The sequence below is a fragment of the Dipteris shenzhenensis genome, chromosome 13, assembly GCF_047967505.1.
Source record: "Dipteris shenzhenensis isolate YYH24624 ecotype China chromosome 13, Dip_SZ_1.0, whole genome shotgun sequence".
In the NCBI taxonomy this organism is placed as follows: domain Eukaryota; kingdom Viridiplantae; phylum Streptophyta; class Polypodiopsida; order Gleicheniales; family Dipteridaceae; genus Dipteris; species Dipteris shenzhenensis.
Window position 1 is genome coordinate 6,547,483 of NC_141608.1, and position 19,199 is coordinate 6,566,681.

At 45.4% G+C, this 19,199-nt stretch overlaps 1 protein-coding gene across 2 annotated transcripts in view; it reads left to right on the forward strand.

Annotated features, from left to right (window-relative positions):
* Nucleotides 1-19,199, forward strand: part of LOC147894960 (L-arabinokinase-like) — a 221,421-nt gene that overhangs the window by 183,140 nt on the left and 19,082 nt on the right. The window lies entirely within an intron of this gene.

A 19,199-nucleotide genomic window follows, 5' to 3' on the forward strand; every position in this document is an offset into this window, starting at 1 on the left:
AGACATGGACCTTCCCAACATAGTCATGCGCCGCCAAAATGGCATACTATAGAGAGCACTACCTTGGCATGCCCGAACGAAGATTGCTTATTCAAGCACCAAGATAGCAAATGATTCACCCTTCACTGCTTCTAGATGCAGCATAGATAGCAATGGGCAAGCTCGATTCACCCTTCACCGCTTTTAGATCATTGCAAGGCAACAACTTGCAGGTAAGAAAAACCATGTCAAAGTCAATCAATTGAGAAACACTTCTCTCCTTTGTCTAGGGCCAAGAGTTGTTTCTCCTTCCCATTTCAATTCAATAGGACTTACATGCATGAAATGCATATTCATCCAAAGTGCATTGAATGTTCAAGCTAACAATACTCAACGACAAGAGGGAGTAGCCTAGAATAGTGTCCCTGAACGAGTGGCGGAAGCAACGCCCTTTCATGAAGAGAGCGAGGAGAGAAAAATCCACCAGGGAAAGGATCCTCAAACCATCATGGGTCAACGGTCTATCAACATGAACTGAAGGAGAAGTGTCGACAAATGTGGAAGGCACAAACTCTACCAGGTCTTCAGTAGAAAAGTATTACTTTGAACAATTGAAATGGAGCCGAAGTCTCTAAACACAACCCATCTCTATCAAGGGCAATAGGGGCTAGGGGTGCCATTGGAGCATCTTGTCCAAGGGAGACACCACTAGAAGTCTTCTTGGGCCTTTTCTTCTTCTTTGAAAAAATCTCTAGCAAAGTGCCCAAAGATCCTGTAAATCCGACATTGATCCCGTTGGCCCTCAAATCTGTCGAAAAGGAGATCCTGAAGCATAATTTGGTCATCAAAGAAAGTGAGTGTTAGTGTGCGTGTGCGTGTGAGTGAGTGTGTAAGTGTGATCCTGATTTTTCTTTGTTTTCTTTCTTTAAGCATTCTCTGCAACAATCTTTCTTTGATTGCTTGCAGACTTGCCAGATAGATTAGGATGTTTATTTGGCATATACCGAGATCTTCAGATGATGTATTTTCTAGCACCTCTTTTCTAAGTTGACTATTCTTGTAATATTATCAATCAAAGTTTTCACCCAAAAAAAAAGTAAGTGTGAGTGTAAGTGTGAGAGAGTATGTGAGTGAGTGTGAGTGTGAATGTGAGAGAGTGAGATTGTGAGCAGAAAAGTAGAGTGGGTATGGGTATGTGAGTATGCGTGTGTGAGCAGAGGTGCGTGAGTGTGTTTGAGTGCGAGCGGAATGGAAAGTGGAAGAAGCAAGAACGAGTAGGTTGAGGTATGGGTAGGCTGAAAGAAATTTTATTAAAGTCCTCAAACTATCGAAGGGTCTATGAGACTAACAAAACCACATCTAATGGGAAAACCTAAATGAGTGGGACTACTAGGAAGGGCATCCCAAAACTAATACTAATATTTGAAAGCCATTTTAAAAAATAGATATACAACATGGTGTCATTTTGATGGTTCTCTGTATGTTTTTTGACTAGATCCACTGGCGGGTTGAGAATGGAGAAGAGGATCTCAGTGGATAGTGGCTCCGTCGAAGATTGGCATTGCTGAGAGATAAAACCTGTGATGGAGCACTACTAGCCATCAACCTACTCTCTATAAAAGATAAGCTTCATTGAAGCTCGCTAGGTGCTATCCAAGTCTTGCATGTGTGCAACTGTATGAGATCCTCTCGAATAACCGGACATGCAAATGGTTTGCAAGTCTTTGACTTCACATGGACAGATTGCCACCATTTTAAAATAGTCTCGAGTCCCACTCATCATGAGGCAAACTAGAGCAAATAAAACATTTCTAATCTCCCTCAGTCATGCTAATGTCATGGATGTGGATAGGGCCAGCCAAGATAACCTATATCGACTTGAGGTCATGGAGTTAAAATCACTGACTCGATGGATGTATGTGATCACTGGGATGGTATGTAATCACTGGGATGGCTATGTCATGTTAGAGGGGGGCAACTTTGAACTCAACCAAGAGGATTTGGCGTGGGAATGAAGCTGCGGATCATCTGTGTGACTAGTAAAATGTGGATCTCTGATAGATTGGGGCTCCCATAGGGAATGCCATACATACAAGCTGGGCAGACCAGAGAGTCAAAGAGAAGAGACTTGGTCCTAGGATCCTCGAAATGAGAGTGAAAGCAATGGGACTTGAGCTTGTTTGTATAACTGGTCTCATCGTAAAGATGGGGCCATAGAAGAGCACCTCCAGATATGTATAGGACATAAAAATCTCTACTAGAAACCGGACGAAAGTGAGCTGCTCTTTATGCATGATTGCCCACGTGTTGAAGATCATAACCATGGTTTTTACCAATGTTGATGTTCAAGTCATGTGTCTCACAATTCTTTGAAAAGAAATCACGTGTCTCACAAAAGGCTTGAATTACATCCAAATGTAATCGGAGAGCCTCAGTGGAAGAAGCGAATAAGACCACATCGTCTGCATAGAGAAGAATCTAAACCAAGAATGTAAGATGGAGCCCACACCTCCTAGTTTCTTGATCAATGTCTCAAGCTCATCTATGTAGAGACCAAACGGGGTTGGTGACAAAGGACATTCCTGTTTGACTCTCCTTAGTCCATCCAATCATCGTCCTAACCTTGCCTGACCGTCGCAAAGTGTCAAAGTCAAGACTAAGAGAGTGGAGAGGTAGAGTAGGGAGTAGAAGCCAAATGCAAGAAGAAGGTGGCAGCAAAAGGCATAGCAGAAGGCAAGTGGGAGCGGTGAATGGGTGGAGCCTCTATGGGCATCTACACCCAAGACAAGTACAACATAAACACAAAAAACACTAGTACATCATGGCTGAATCCATGGAGAGGAATGAAGCTGTAGAATGGCATCATTGCAGTGGCTCGTGGGATGTTGGTGGAGTCGTCAAGTCCATGGGAAACTCGATTATATGCAGGGTTGTGGCGGTATAAAACTGATGATAGAGCGTTGATGGTGGTCGATATGTGTGGTCTGCCGTGGTCTCTTGGCTATGACCTTGCATTGCGGAAGTGCCACCATTACTCCTCTGCTGGTGAACATCGAGGGAAGATCTCAAGCCTAGTCCATATAGTGGCATGCTAGCAGATCTGTCGTATCTCACACTCAAGGCCTCAGCTATGCTGTCTCCTTGGAGCCTATTGGTCCATATCATCTGGCTAGAAGAACTCTATGATAACACTTTGGGTGGAGTCTATCTAAGCGCCTTGATCTCGTCTATGTGTCCTGAGCAGCTGGTCTCTATGTCGTACGGCCCTCATAATGAAGGATGTTAGACATTTGCGATCTAGGTAAGAAAAGCGGCTAGAGAGGGGTCCGAATTCATCCCTAAAGAGGCAATGGTAATGATCACGAATCTCACAGTACTGAGGGCATCTGAAAGCGAAATGCTCCTCTGACTCAATCTCTTGTTGATGGCATAGTGTAGATTCGAGTTATGCCCTTAGCCCGCCCACTCTCAATGCGTAGTCAGTGTGATGAAACATGGAACTATCCGATGGAAATCCTCAAAGAGCGAGGGAGGTGGATCTGTGTGTAGCCCGGTGGATTGATGGATGCCTCCTCTAATATCCGTAAGTAGTGATCACTGTAGAAATTGAACTTCAAAGGAAGCTTGTTGGGGCTAACCAGGTCTTGAATGTCTATCACTGTAGAGATCCTCCAAGATAACTCAGCTAGCCTCGTGATTGTGAGAGGAAGAGAGAGAGCCTCGATCCTATACTAAAGGGGGGAAATTTGTCCATATGGAGTCCCAGCCTCTCAAATCATCTGTGTGTACATGCATACCAACATCTTTGATCGTTCTCAGCTGCTAATGTCATGGATGACGATAAGGCCAGCCATGGTAACTTGCATCAGCCTGAGGTCGAGGAGCCATAGTCCTTGGCTCGTAGTCCTTGGCTCGGTAAAGGTATGTGATCACCTAGAATGCTACGTCAAGTTGGAATGGGAATGCCCCAAACTCACCAAAAATAATTGGTGTGGGACCAATGGCTTATTGCGGATCATCTGTGACATTAAGAGAACCCAGAGCCTCTCCACCGCTGATAGATCAGGCCTCCAACAAGGACTGGGGTATGAGTAGGAGCGTTGACCTCCCCCGGTAATCTATCTAGTGTGAACTGCTCTTTGTGCATGGCTGCCCATGATCTGTTGAAGATCATAACCTTGGTTCAACCAAGGTTAACCTTCAGATCATTCAGTCTCTCAGAGTGCATCTAGATGTTGCTGGAGGCACCATGCGTATGATTGTGTCAAAGCTTTGCTAGAATTTGATCTATTCCACTAGATGAGGGGGAAGGATGAATTGGATTGAGACCAAGGTAACTGATTGAATTGGATTGAGACCAAGGTAACTGATTCTTCTACAAGTGAAGCTGTGTCTCTGGTTAGAAGTCTGTTTAACTGATTCTTCTGCAAGTGAAGCTGTGTCTCTGGTTAGCAGTCTGTTTAACAAAAACAATATTAAACATAAGTACTGCAGCAGACTTGACCAATTTGCTAGAGAATGTCAAAGGAAATTAGAAGCTGAACAATAAGAGTAGTAGCTTTCAATGCTGACTCTAAAGACAAAGAACCTGAAATGTATGAGTGTGGGTCTGCTATAGAGAATATGTTTCTAGTTGCTTGAAGAGGTGACCACTAAGTAGTCTTGCAGATTAGCTGTTAGTCCGTGTTCCTATAAACAAAGTATAGGCATGGGAAAAGTATGCAAGCAGCAATTCAAGTATTTGAATCGAAAATTTAGTGTGCTGAAGAAGCAACTCTAAAGCTGTGCTTAGATTAGCCATGAATCAAATGGGTTTGATCAGCAGTGAGATAGTGAAGGCACACGTCAGCCATGAATCAAGTGGGTTTGATCAGCAGTGAGATTGTTAAGGCATATTTCAGCTATGATGTGTTTTAGAGAGAGATTCTTGGAGAAAATCAGTTGAGCCCATGCAGTTGCATGTTAGGCTTATAAAGCTCTCTTTGCTAACTGTATTGTTTGTTTTTTTGCAGAATTATTTGCCTTACCCTCTTTATCATGGATCTACTGTGTTCATTGCCTTAGCTTGCATGAGAGTTGTTCAAGCTGTAAATTGCCCTGTAAATTAGGAACTTTGCTTCTTCATTTTGGTCATGGTCCTTGATAGAGGAAGGATATGATATTAGTTTAAATTTACAAAGAAGACAAATGGAGTGAGAAAGCAAGACAAGGCATGTATACACACCAAAACCTGAGGTTGACACTGGAGGTAGCAATCAAAGCCCTAGGAAGAGATGCGTTAGGAAATATTTGAGTGTTACCCCAATGTTTAACGATGGAATGAAATAAAGCCAAGTAGGACTTCATAACTATAAGCCAAGGGCTTGCTGTACATACATCTCCCAACAAATGTAGAGCTAATGGCCTTAGAGCCTCAATTTCATCCCTATGTGCCCTATGGCCTGTATGCAATGCTCGAGGAATTTGCTATTTTTGTGCTCTCCCTCGCTCCCTCTCCTTACCCCCCCCCCCCCAAAAAAAAAAAAAAAAGGAAAAAAATACTAACTTGGAGCCGCCTACTTCTACTAACTTGTTTCCCAAACCATCTTGTGGGGTCTAAAAGTATGGAAAGGGATCATTGGAAACTTTTGAGAGCTTATAAGTTGATGAATAGTTAGTCAACTATTAATCCACTAAACAATAGTGTGATTGGGGCACAATTTTTTATAGCTGGAGCAAGAGATCATATGGCTTGCCTTTGTTTTGTATGTCCATAGATCTTCTTGGGTGTCTAAATGACACTGCCAGATGGGCTTTAGTGGAGAGATACAGTGGGCTATCATGGCTTTGTATGAGAGGGTCACTGGTCGGGTTCGGACACGTGAGGGGCTCTCAGAGGAGGTATGCAGCACAATTGGGGTGAAGCAGGGTTGCCCGCTCTCTCCTACTCTCTTTGGATTATATATTGATGAGCTAGAGATGTTTATACAGATGACAGGCGGTGTGGGCTCTACTCTCTCAGGATCCTCCATTCCTATCCTCCTGTATGCGGACGATGTGGTTCTCATTTCCTCTACTGCTCAGGGCCTCCAGGCACATATTGAGGCACTCCACAGGTTTTGCCAGGACAGGGGGTTGACCGTAAACCTTGGCAAGACCAAGGTTATGGTTTTCAACACCTCTGATCGTATTTACAGCACGGATGAGTTTTGCTTCACTTATGACGGACAGCCCATTGAGCTTGTTAGAGAGTACACTTATTTGGGGGCAGTTTTCAGGGGACCGGTTTTCACCATGACATATGCAGCACGAGATAGGATTAGTAAAGGGTATGCTTCGTTGGCTCATCTTGAGCGTCAGTGTTTTCAGTCCCACTTTCAGCATCCCGATACGAAATCCTTGCTTTTTGATACATTGGTGAGACCAGCTGCGATGTATGCAGCTCCTTTCTGGGCAGGAGACCTCGGCGCTGCAGATTGGAGACGAGTAGAGAGGTTACAGATCATCATGTTTTCTCGGCTCATTAGGGCCAAGGCTACAGTTCCGCACGAGATCATGCTAGCAGAGTTTGGAGCTACTCCCCTTGCATTGGATGCAGCGTTTCAGTCGGTCATGTATTTGCATAGGGTTAGGGAGTTTGGAGACTCAGCAGCAGGCAGAGCTCGGTTGCCATGGTTAGCACTTGCATCTTCTATGGAGTTGGCACGATCTGGGGCCCGATAGTGCTACTACTTCAGACTCACTAGGTGGCTCACATCTCTTGGACTAGACATGGATAGACTGCCTCCCTTCCGATACAGCATAGATGCCCCTCATCTCGAGTTGACTCGCCACGAGCTTAGTAGGTCACGAGAGCAGACTTGCTGCAGCTTCATACGTATCGTACTTGGATTTATCCCACGCAGCTTCCGACGAAGATGGCCACATATCGTGACCACTTCCTTCGGATCTCAGAGGATGGATTTGTCATTCCACCAGGCTATACAGGTATCCACATGTCCCACTCACTGAGGATTGCCCTTGGCCAGCTTAGAGTCTCTTCGCATCAGCTCGAGATAGAGGCTGGTAGGATGCGACGCATGGAGGATGGACGGCGACCAGGCCGAGAGACCAGGATCTGCCCTTGTTGCACCATGGGAGAGGTGGAGTCAGAGGAGCACTTCATTTGCAGATGCCTGCTATATTATGAGCTCAGAGGTAGATTCCACTGTCTCTTCACGGATGGCTTTGGACCTCTCTCACGAGTGATGGACTACGAGGATCAGCATTGCCTAGCTCTTTATGTCAAGGAGGCCACTATGCTTCGACGAGACTACCTCAGAGACCATCAGCACAGACCGGAGCGTGATAGAGCCCAGCCTGATAGAGCTCAGGCACACGCTATACCAGAGGACAGAGACCAGGAGGAGCACGAGGAGGTCAGAGCTCACACAGGACACATGCCTCCACCCTGTGGATGTACATATGAGATGGTTTGTAGACGCCGTAGGATCTTGTTACATAGGGGACGTACTCGTCGCTTCATCTCCAGACAATCCAGGATGATGGCAGCTTTTCGGAGGAGACTTACTCATGGAGATCTCGCCCCACCAGCCGCTCACCTCACCTTTGCTCAGATTTGTACTCTCATAGCAGGAGGCAGAGTCGATGGACTGGATTTCCAGTATTATTTTGGTTCTCAGACTCCGTGACACCTGGACTTGTATCTTTGCATTGGCATATTGTACTCATCCCCCCATTTTGCACCCAGGGGCGGTTTCCTTGCATCTAGTTTACTTTGTATTTAGGCTCAGATTTGACATTATGTACTTTCACTTGCATTGTATTGCGTAGCACTTAGATGATATTCGACGATGCCTCTTCTTTGTGGCACGTTGATTTTGTGCTATCTTGTATGCAGAGTTCTTGATGTCCCATGGGCCCATTTTGGCCTTTAGTGGACAATAATACACTTTCTTTCTTTCTTTCTTTCTCTCTCTCTCTCTCTCTCTCTCTCTCTCTCTCTCTCTCTCTCTCTCTCTTCTTCCATATTTTACATTTTGTATCTAGGCAATTTTGGTACTCTATTTCATTTCATTTTGTATCTAGGATTTTTGTAGCCATTTTTGGCATCTTAGCGGTATTACGATGAGGCCACCTAGTTGGCGCATCGTTGATGATGTATTTTCCTTTCGGATGATTTTGTGTCCCATAGGCCATGTATGGCCTTCCGTGGACCTTTAATAAAATTTCTTTCTTTCTTTCTTTCTCTCTTCTTTCACTTGTCTGTGAAGGAACATAGTGAAGTAGGGAGAGGAGGTAGGGTAGGAAGGAAAAAGAGCTATGGAGGACGGAAGCAAAGGAAACAACTAGAAAGTATGAAAGACATAATGAAAGAGCATGAACCAAAAGAAAGTGCTCACATGTATAGAAACTATTTCATTCATTTTATGCATAGCAAGGGCAGAGAACCCATAAAAGATCCCCAAAATAGCTGCCTACACAAATGTGCACATCTCCCAGTCAATGAAGTTAATGGTGAGAATGCCCCTGAAGATATGTCGATGTCAGCCATGGGAGCAAATACTAAGGGCTATTACTCCATGACTCTCAAAATGCCGAGTGGAGAGTCACCGAAGTCGGAGTAGATCCTCAAATGTGAGAGATTATATGCTTTAGGAAGGTCTTAACACTGATATGTATCAATATCAGTGTCTAATCCTTACACTAAACCGGTTAAAGTAAAATTAGGGTTTTTGCACTTTTAGGGTTTCTCACAGAAATTAGGGTTTTAATAGGTCTTTTCAAAATTTGTTCTGGGAAAGTGTCCTAGAAACACTCAGGAGCCCTCTGATGATGAAAGTCCCAAAAAATACTGAGTATCCAAGCTGAAATTTCAAAACTCGGCTTTTAGGTCCAAAAACACAAATTTGACCGTTTTTCTCAGATTTCAGCACCGGATTTGCTGTTCAGAGTGTTGTCCAACAGCAGGAATAGAGGTGGGCAACTATAGAGATAAAGGCGATCGCTGAAAAAATACCTCAACCAAACCCTAAATCCTCAAAAGCAGTGTGGCGACTGGTAGAGAGGTCACAAACTGCAGATTCGAGCTGTTGAATAGCAAGACAGTGGCTCTACAATAGTGGCCCAGCTTGTAGGAGCTACTTGAAGCTGATTTCGGTGATGAAGTGCCTCCAAACTTCCTCGAAATGCAACAACCACCCATGAACTTGTTGAAAAAGGGGTCTAGAGTAGTCGCCCTAGTTGGAATAGCAGCTTAGAGTGAATTTTTCATGACTAGGAGCTCCAAGACCATCAGCTTCACCAATGGCAGTAGCTCCAAGCTTGAATTTGTTGAAAAAGAGTAGCTCATGGAGAGGCTAAGGGTGAGAAGGGGGCTGTCTTCCAAGAGGAAAGAGGGAGAGTAGCTCCTCTTCCTTGGCCTCCCTCCCCTCAATTCCTTGGAAGAGCAAGAGGGTAAAGGAAGGAGGAAGGATGGCTCTGATACCACATGAAGGAACATAGTGGAGTAGGGAGAGGAGGTAGGCTAGGAAGGAAAGAGAGCTATGGAAACAGAAGCAAAGGAAACAACTTGGAAGTATGAAAGACATAATGAAAGAGCATGAACCAAAAGAAAGTACTCACATGTAGACCAAAGTGCTTTTAGGCTTGATTAGATTGAATGATTTGACAAGTGACAAGTACAAGCCTTTATAGGATAGGCATACACACTAGAGTGCACAAATGGGATGGCTCTCAATATGACACGTGGCACTCACACATAAGACTCTACTGAAACTCCTAGTAGAACACACTAAAATACACCTCAACTTGACTCCATGTTCTAACAGTCTACCCTAGCCTCTACCTCTCCTTCTCTACTGTGAGCTGAGCTCCATGGCTCAGTCAAGGGGTCACTGCAAACAAGTTTGGAGCAGCCATTAGCCCTACCCATCAGCCAGTTTGGCTGCCATAGGTCTCAACTCACCCTTGCCTGTCCTAGCCGCTATAGCCCCCTAGCTCGAATTTCTCATTGCAGGATGGTGCTGAAGATGTTACACTTGTAGTAGGGGAAAACATGCAATGGCCCGCGAGTTCTCAGCTCCTCGTTGCAGCACAGTCTGCCGCTCAACATGACATTGCAAATCGGGTACCTTTCTGCCTAGCAGCAGCTCAAAATTCAGCAGATTGTGTGAGACAAGCACTAGGGCAGATTCGTTACCTTGGACATGCTTAGCACAACCTTCATTCGTGAACACACGAACACAGCAGCAATTTCGACCTGTATGAAGTACAACAACAGCTCTAGCTCTACACACGTTGGTCTAAGTACAAGCTAGGAACATCACAAAGTAGTAGTAGCAGGGCAGGGTGGGGCCTCCAAGCCATGGTTGGTAGGAAGGTCAAGTCCTTTTCTCAAGTGGTGGTCCCCCCGCTACTGCCCCCCCCCCCCCCGCTTGCACTAGAAGGAATGCACGGGTTCTAAGCCAACAATAGTGGATTGAAGACCTTATGCAGGAAAACCAGCAGCTCAAAACAAACATAGTAGAGCTACAAAATGCTTGTCGACGACAATGGAGAATCGAGTCAAAAAGCAGCCTAGCTTTGATTTAATCAGAGAAGCAACTCAGCTCTGATTCAATCAAGTCAACAAGCAAGTCAGCTCTGATTCAATTCGTGAAAGAAGCATTGATAAGATCTCATAGTAGGCTACATAGGCACAAAAGAAGTGCTCTTCTAGCCCGACCTCCCCTATTGTGCATAACCTACAGATCCTCCTCTCTGGGCATGCCTGTAGCTCTCCCTGCCTCAATCCTCAATTGATAGGAAGAGACCCGCATCTGCACAATGGCAATCTTCAGTGCATGTGAGACTCCTCTGTGCTCTAGGTAACAAGGTCTGATGATGAGTCCGTCCTTCGATACTCTCAAGAATTGGTCACGGTAGTACTGGATCTTGGTGGGGAACTCCTGGTCCCCCCAAAAGTCCGAGAGGTATGAAGTAGGAGGAGATCTAAACGTATGATGGATCTCGTGGAACTCAAGTGCTACATCCATGTTGTACTAAAAGGGAGGAAGCCGGTCCATCTGAATACTCTGGCTAACAAACCATGTGGATAAAGGTGCATACCATATTGTGCTGACCCCGCTCTTTGCTAACCATCTAGATGACTCTAGAGAGAGATAGATAGATAGATAGAAAGAAAGAAAGAAAGAAATTTTATTAAAGGTCCACGGAAGGCCATACATGGCCTATGGGACACAAAATCATCCGAAAGGAAAATACATCATCAACGATGCGCCAACTAGGTGGCCTCATCGTAATACCGCTAAGATGCCAAAAATGGCTACAAAAATCCTAGATACAAAATGAAATGAAATAGAGTACCAAAATTGCCTAGATACAAAATGTAAAATATGGAATATGAGGAACATCGTCTTCCCTAAGGGGTCTGTGATCCAAAGAAATGATGGAAGTCATGGCCATCGACCATGCCTCCTGCCATGAGTGTGAAGATCTGGGCAAGTGTCAAATGGGCTGCTGGCGGTGCCAAGTCTCCATGGAGCAATCTCCTCCGAAAATCTGCCATCATCCTCCGTCGTCTAGAAATAAAGCGACGGGTACGGCCTCTGTGTAAGATCATCCTGCGGTGCTGCCGGATCATGTCATATGTACATCCTCGGGGTGGAACCATCGGTGCTCTCTGGCAAGATGGGCTATCTCTGTGCTCATGGTCCTGCGCCTCGTCCTGCTCCTCATGAATAACCAGGTCTCTGGCAGGGATGCGACGGTGCTCTCTGAGGAATCTCTCTCTGTATCTGGTGATCTCCCTGATGAACAACGCTAAGCAATACTGATCCTCATACTCCATAATCCGAGAGAGAGGTCCAAATCCGTGCCCAAATAAACAGTGAAATCTGCCACGGATCTCATAATATAAAGGGCATCTGCAAACAAAGTGCTCCTCAGTCTCCACCTCCCCCATAGTGCAACAAGGGCATATCCTAGTCTCTCGCCTGGGTCTATGTCCGGTAGCTGTACGACGCATCCTGCCGGCCTCAACGTCTAATCTGTGGGAAGATACCCTGAGCTGGCCCAAGGCAATCCTGAGTGAGTGCGACAAGAGAGAGAGAGCGAGAGAGAGAGAGAGAGAGAGAGAGAGAAAGAAAGAAAGAAAGAAAGAAATTTTATTAAAGGTCCACGCAAGGCCATACATGGCCTATGGGACACAAAATCATCCGAAAGGAAAATACATCATCAACGATGCGCCAACTAGGTGGCCTCATCGTAATACCGCTAAGATGCCAAAAATGGCTACAAAAATCCTAGATACAAAATGAAATGAAATAGAGTACCAAAATTGCCTAGATACAAAATGTAAAATATGAAAATATGAGAGAGAGAGAGAGAGAGAGAGAGAGAGAGAGAGAGAGAAGTAGAAGTAGAGTCTATTAACATCCTCGGGGGGCCAAAAATGACCCATGGGACCCGTCTCATACCATGCTGTGCTGACCCCTTGCTCTTTGCTAACCATCTAGATGACGAGAGAGAGAGAGAGAGAGAGAGAGAGAGAGAGAGAGTTTATTAAAGTCTTCGGAAGACCGATGGGTCTATGAGATTGTGAAAATCTCGATACAACAAGCTGTGGTAGTGGAGCTACTAAACGAGCGTCCATACCAATGCAAAATGCAAAAATGTAGAATAGCAGTACTAATCCTAAGTACAACATAGTCATGTCGATGGTTGACTATATATCAGTCTCAGCATCGTCATCAATATCATCATCATCATCGGTAGCATCAAGATATCAGGATGGATGAGCCGGTGGAGGCATGAAGTCGGCAATAGAGTGTTGTCGGCAACTCTGAGATGCGGTCTTGGCACGTCTCTTGGTCGTAGCTCTGTGTCTGCTGACCAGGGCTATTGTGACCCCTGTCGGTCGGGGGCTCCGACTCTAAAGAAGAAGGGGATCTCCTCGAGTGTGATCTATGTGTCAACCCTCTGTCTAAGTTGTCGGGTCGCAGGCTCCGCGGGTCACGGTCATGTCGAGGCCTCGTCTCGTGGGGGTCCATGTGATCTACCTGAAAGAACTCCGTGATAGAGCTCTGAGAGGGATCAGCCGAGGAAGAAATTCGTTCCTGTCTCCGTGCTCAAAGTATCCTCTCACGGTGCCTAAGTGCCTCATGAATGCCAAACACCGCTGGTCTAGGTAGGAGAGGAAACATGCCAAAATCCCGTAACTATCCCTGAACAGGCAGTGGAAACATCCTCGGATCTCATAGTACACAGGACACCTGAAGATGAAATGCTCCTCTGTCTCAACCTCCTGCATGTCACATAGTGTGCATATGCGCCTCTCCCTCCGAACTGCCCAAGAGAGATCCTCGGCGAGTGGGGTAGGTGAATCTGTGTGTGGGTCAATGAAACCCTCTGCTGTGATATGTAAGAAGTGATCTCTGTAGAAGTTAAGCTTCATTGGGAGTTCACTCGGTCCCAACCAGGTCCGAAATGTGTGTAGCTGTAGTAGATCCTCACAGATAACCCGGTTGACCTCTTGTGATGAGAGGGGAGAAAACGGAGCATCCATGCTATACTGGAAGGGAGGTAGTCCATCCATGTGGAGCCCCAATTGCTCAAACCATTTCTCTGTACGTGCATACCACACCTCTGGTCTCCTCCTGCTGCAAGTGCCATAGAAGAGGATAGAGCTATCCATGGTAGCCTGCTACGCCCCAAGGTATAATCCCCATATTCCCTAACTCGGTACAGATATGTGATGACCTAAAATGCAGCATCTAGCTGTAAAGGGGGTGACCCAAACTCAGCCTGAATGATCTTGTGAGGAACGGATGACTTACCACGAATCATCCGTGATAACATGAGAACCTGTAGCCGCTCCACATGGGCCCACTCTGTATCTGACAAGTCTGGCCCCCAACAAGGGCTGCCGTACATCCCCGCTGAGAGAGCCAAGGAGTCAAAAAGCATCCCCTTGGTGCGTGGATCCTGAAAGTGCGAGCGGAAGCACTGCCTCTCTAGTGCGAGCCAAGGAGTCAAAAAGCATCCCCTTGGTGCGTGGATCCTGAAAGTGCGAGCGGCCAATGAAGCAAACCCTCTACTCAAGCGTGCCTGCATCGCGGGTCTCATAGTGAAGAAGGGTCCGGAGAAGATAACCCCAAGATAAGTGTATGATGAAACTCAAGCGTGCCTGCAACGCGGGTCTCATAGTGAGGATGGGGTCCGGAGAAGATAACCCCAAGATAAGTGTATGATGAAACTATCTCAACAGATGACCCCGCAAATGTGAACTTCTCCTGACGCATGATGGCTCGAGATGTATTGAAGATCATGACCTTGGTTTTACCCAGGTTGATCTTCAAATCATGAGACTCACAAAAGGACTGTAGTGCGTCTAGGTGTCTCTGAAGCCCCTCTGCTTAGGAAGACAAGAGAGCCACGTCATCTGCATAGAGCAAAATCTGGATCAGCGTGTCCGCAAGAGAGCAACCTACACCCCCCTATGTCTGCATCATTGTCTCAAGCTCGTCAATGTAGAGGCCAAACAAGGTAGGCAACAAAGGACACCCTTGTTTGACCCCGATGGTGCTCATGATCTCATCTGTCTACGTGGATCCTGCCCGAACTTCGCCAGAAACTCTCTCATAAAGTGCCATGACAGCCCAAATGATCTCCTGGTCATAACCCAAGTCCTGTAGGCGCCGTATGAGGCAGACTCTTGGGACCGTGTCAAATGCCTTGCGAAAATCCACAAAGCAACAATAAACCCTCTGCTTCCGTGACCTCGCCTCCTCGATGATACATCTGAGCGTGAGAATGTGGTCCATGGTTTCATGATCACGCTGGAATCTGGCCTGTCTTGCTGCTCTAAGTCCTTGACACTTTGCAAGTCTGCTAACCTCGGAGTCAAGTACTGATGCATAAATCTTGGACATGACATGTCCAATCATAATGGTCCTGTAGTTCTCTGGGCTCATGGGATCCCCTGCCTTGTGGATGGGTGAGATAGTATTAATGGTCCAAGTGTGTGGAAATCCCAAACAAACCGCTTCATTAAAAAGCTTTGCTAAGATCGGGGCTAGGAGGTTAATCCCATATGCAATGAACTCAATGCATAGCCCCTCATGATCCTTCGCTCGACCATTATCAAGTTTTATTACGGCATCCTTTACCCCTCCTCTAGTGAAGAGGGTGCAGGATGTGGGACGAGGCACGTGTGAGAGGTTAGGGATGGCTGCTTTGGGATGTCATAAAGTGTGCGTGCATAATCCAACCAGATCTGAGTGTCAATGAGTGGCGGAGGGGACCGTCCTTCTAGAAATCTCCACCAGAAGTCCTTAGAGTTGTTACTGAACAAAATGTTCAGTAGCTCCTCCTCGTTCCGACGAACGAAGTCTAGTTTCTTCCTCCGTACCAGTCTACGGTATTCACGTAGCATATTTGGTGCGCTTGGAAGACTGTTTTTGGTTTCGAATCTGAGTTGACGACATAAAGCCTTACACGCATCATTGTACCAACTATTACAGGGTACGGTTCTAGGGGGTGGTGGCCGGGTGGAGCGGGTGGTGTGGGGAAAGCGTGAATGGCAGCCTCGTGTAGTGAGTGGGTGACAAGGGCAGCACGATCCTCTGAAAGGGGTATGAAGTCAATATAAGTGAGGAGTATGTATAGACGGCCAAAGTAAAAAGGTGAGTGATCCCGATCAAAGCGTATATCATGGTAGGTGGAGTAAACACTGAGTGGGGTGGAAGGTGCTATGCGAAGGGAGGTGGAGATGCTAAAGAAAAGGTATGTATGATCAGCCCCTAGGGGGAGAGGTGCTACAGTGAAGTCAGTAATGCGAGATGTAAAGATAGGGGATCCCATGATGTAATCAACAACACTGGAGTCCCCCCCCATGTGGAAAGCATGTGAAACCACCAAAAGCAGGCCATCTGTCAAGACCATTATAGACAATGAGATCATGTATCCTGTCGAGGTCTAATAGGGCCTGCCCATAAGATGAGAATGGACCTCGCCTGTCAGCCGAAGCCCGTAGCATACTTGTCTCCTCAAGGTCAATATCTGGCAGTAGAGTGTAATCATCTTTGAAGTCAAGATGTGGTACCTGACAGGCCCTTGTCCTTGCGTTGAAGTCCCCTAGTAGAAGGACTTCTCCGCGGCTAGAGAGAGAGAGAGAGAGAGAGTCTATTTTAGTTTGCAAAAGACCAAAAGGTCTATGAGACTTAACAAACTAGATACAGTAGAGAAAACTAAAGAGCGGACCACTAAAACTCCCAAAAAACGAACCTCTACTTGTAACATCAGTTATAGATAGTCTTTAGGTTTTGATTTGAAATCCCTAATGAAGGGCCTTGCCTTCACAGTAAACAAACCTCTTAGCCTCCTTTCTGGCTGGTTTCACCTTTGCTAACTCTGTGGCATTTTGCTCAAATTGGGATCTAGTGAGTTCTTCTTCTATCCACATATTTGAAGGAATAAAGATGAAATGCACGCAACGTAATGGAAATAAGAAAATTATAGAGTATCAGATTGGAAGAAGTGACAAACAACAGACTATGTATTGCAATAAAAGGATAATCGACTACATCTCTGAAGACCTCACACACATCTTGGTTACAACATCTTGCCATCATATAGACTAGAGGCAACACATAGTCAACCACTAACGCCCATCAATAAAAAGTCTTATAATTAGGCATAGGAGATGCCATGAACTGGGTGGGATCAAAGGATTGATCCCCGCCAAGAACGTCGCTCTAAATTGACCCTGCCTTCATGCAAACCATGTACGAGCACGCATGTCCAGCTATCAACACCCATCCACGGTTTGTTTTCCAACACCCCCCTCAAACTGAGGATGGGCGATCTAGAGACCAAATGTATGAAAGCTTGCTACCAACAAATTCTCAAAGGATCCAAAACAAAGGATCTTGAACCAGAGATGACATGCAAAGAAAACCCGAACAAAAGCCAATTATCACTCACAAAACTAGGTGAGGATTTACAAATTCCTTCTGCCCGAAGAAACTCACAGTAGATCAAATTCGGAAGACAAAACTAAGCAGGGTGATACCAAGATTTACAACAAAACTCTATGAAAGACTCGAAATGTTCAACAGACTTTGCCTCAACCCTATGGGAAGTTTTTGGCATACAAGACCACTTTATTCTCCTAATTTATTTGCTGCTAGAACAGTTTGTTCTCTCAGGAGGCATACCCATCGTAATTGGCATCATCAACGACGCACAAGCCTGCAACTTCTTTTGTGAGAGCAAGAGCAGCTCTCTCCTTGTTTTTTCCACCTACCTTGTTCTTTTTCTCAATGTCATCTCTCTTCTTGAAACAATATTCTTCCTTATGCCCTGCCTTGCTACAATATCCACATTGGACTTGTTTCTTGCTCTTCGAGCTTTTGCATGCATAAACTCTCTCTTCATCGACGTGAGTCTGCCTACATTCGTCATCCAATAGTGTCGCAATCATTTCTTCTACGCTCATGTCGGCATGCATGCGCAGTATCTTCACGATCTCGTTGGGGGAAGATTTTACAGAAGAACTGCTTTGGAGTCATCTTCTTCAACTTGGACACTGAGATCTGTTAGTTGACGAAGGTTAGTTCTCATCTGATTTAAATATCCTCCTAGTGTAGCTACTTCCCTTATTTGCAAGCTAAAAAAACTCTTGCTTAAGGAGAACTTTAGAGTTTGTTAACCGAGCACCAAACAACGCATCAATTGCACCTCAATTTTCATGAGCACTTTTCAAAAAATCAAGGTGATGATTGAACTTTGAACCTACTACACGTCTCGAAATCCCAAGAGCACACTTGTTCTTCTTTTCCCATAAAGTGACCTTCTATAGGGAATCCTGAGCTGCCTTGCTAGCAGGCTTCTTCTCTGTACTTGTAACCACTGCCCAAAAACCTTTATCCATGAAGTAAAGTCATAAGGTAAGCTGCCATGCAGCAAAATTTGCTCCAGTGTAGACCACGAATTTTGCAATAGCTGACTCGGCCTTTGTCTCCATGACTGGTTCTGCTTTGATACCAACTGAAGGAATAAAGATGAAATGCACGCAACGTAAAATTACACTTATGGAAATGGGAAAATTGTGGACTATTAGACCGGAAGAAGTGACAAACAAAAGACTATGTATTGCAATAAAAGGATAATCAACTACATCTCTGAAGACCTTGCACACATCTTGCTTATAGCATCTTGCCATCATATAGACCAAAGGCAGCACACAGTCGAGCACTAACGCCCATCAATCAAGGCTTACAATTAGGTGCAAGAAACGCCATGAATTAGGAGAGATCAAAGGATTGATCTGCACCAGGAAGGTCGCTCTAAATTTACCCTGCCTTCATGCAAAGCATGCATGAGCACACATGTCCAGCTATCAACACCCATCCATGGTTTGTTTTCCAACATCATTTGTAGCTTTTCGATTTTTGAATTCTAGAATGTGAACTTTGCTAGCTCTTATTGCAAGGGTGAATATTGCATGAGCATACTTCTGGTGATTTTACGATCTCGCTGTTGGACAAAAACGTAGAAATTATCAGCAGTTCTTCATATACCATCTAAATGAATTATGATCAAGTCATCCTCTCGCCACTCATGCTTGGTGTTACTTTCTTTATCTCCTCATAACTTTCATCGAATGTCTCTTCCGTTTGATACCAATCCTTAGGTAATCTCCACACCCTAATTTTCAATGCGTTAGCTTCTCATTTTCATCCTCCTTGATTGCTAAATCGACTTGTCTCCGTAGCTTGGTTACAACCTCATGAGAGATCAGAGTATCGAGCTTAGAGATAACGATCGAAGGGGGGCTACTCACACATTGATGTACTGCTTCTCTAGGGGCTCCACTCTCATGGTTGATCCACTTCCATGACTAGGTCTGCATTGGGCTCTATCTAATGGACATGCGATGGCACATAGAGACACTACTGAGATAGATTAAATAGCAGCAGCAAGAGGTGACCACGCCACAAGAGGTTGAAGTAGACTGAGCAGAGCGTCGTGTCACAAATTTCTATGCATTTGATCAGCTCCAAGACATAGTGGGGTGGAGGAGGGGGAGCTTGTTGACATGAGGGCAATGTGGATAAGTAGGGAGAGACGACGCGATGTTGTTGAGCCAGCTTTTGTCACTCTCACAATGGCTAGCATTATCCTCTTCTATGACCCTAGCAGCTGAGGGTGACCACCACGATTGATCAAGGTCCACC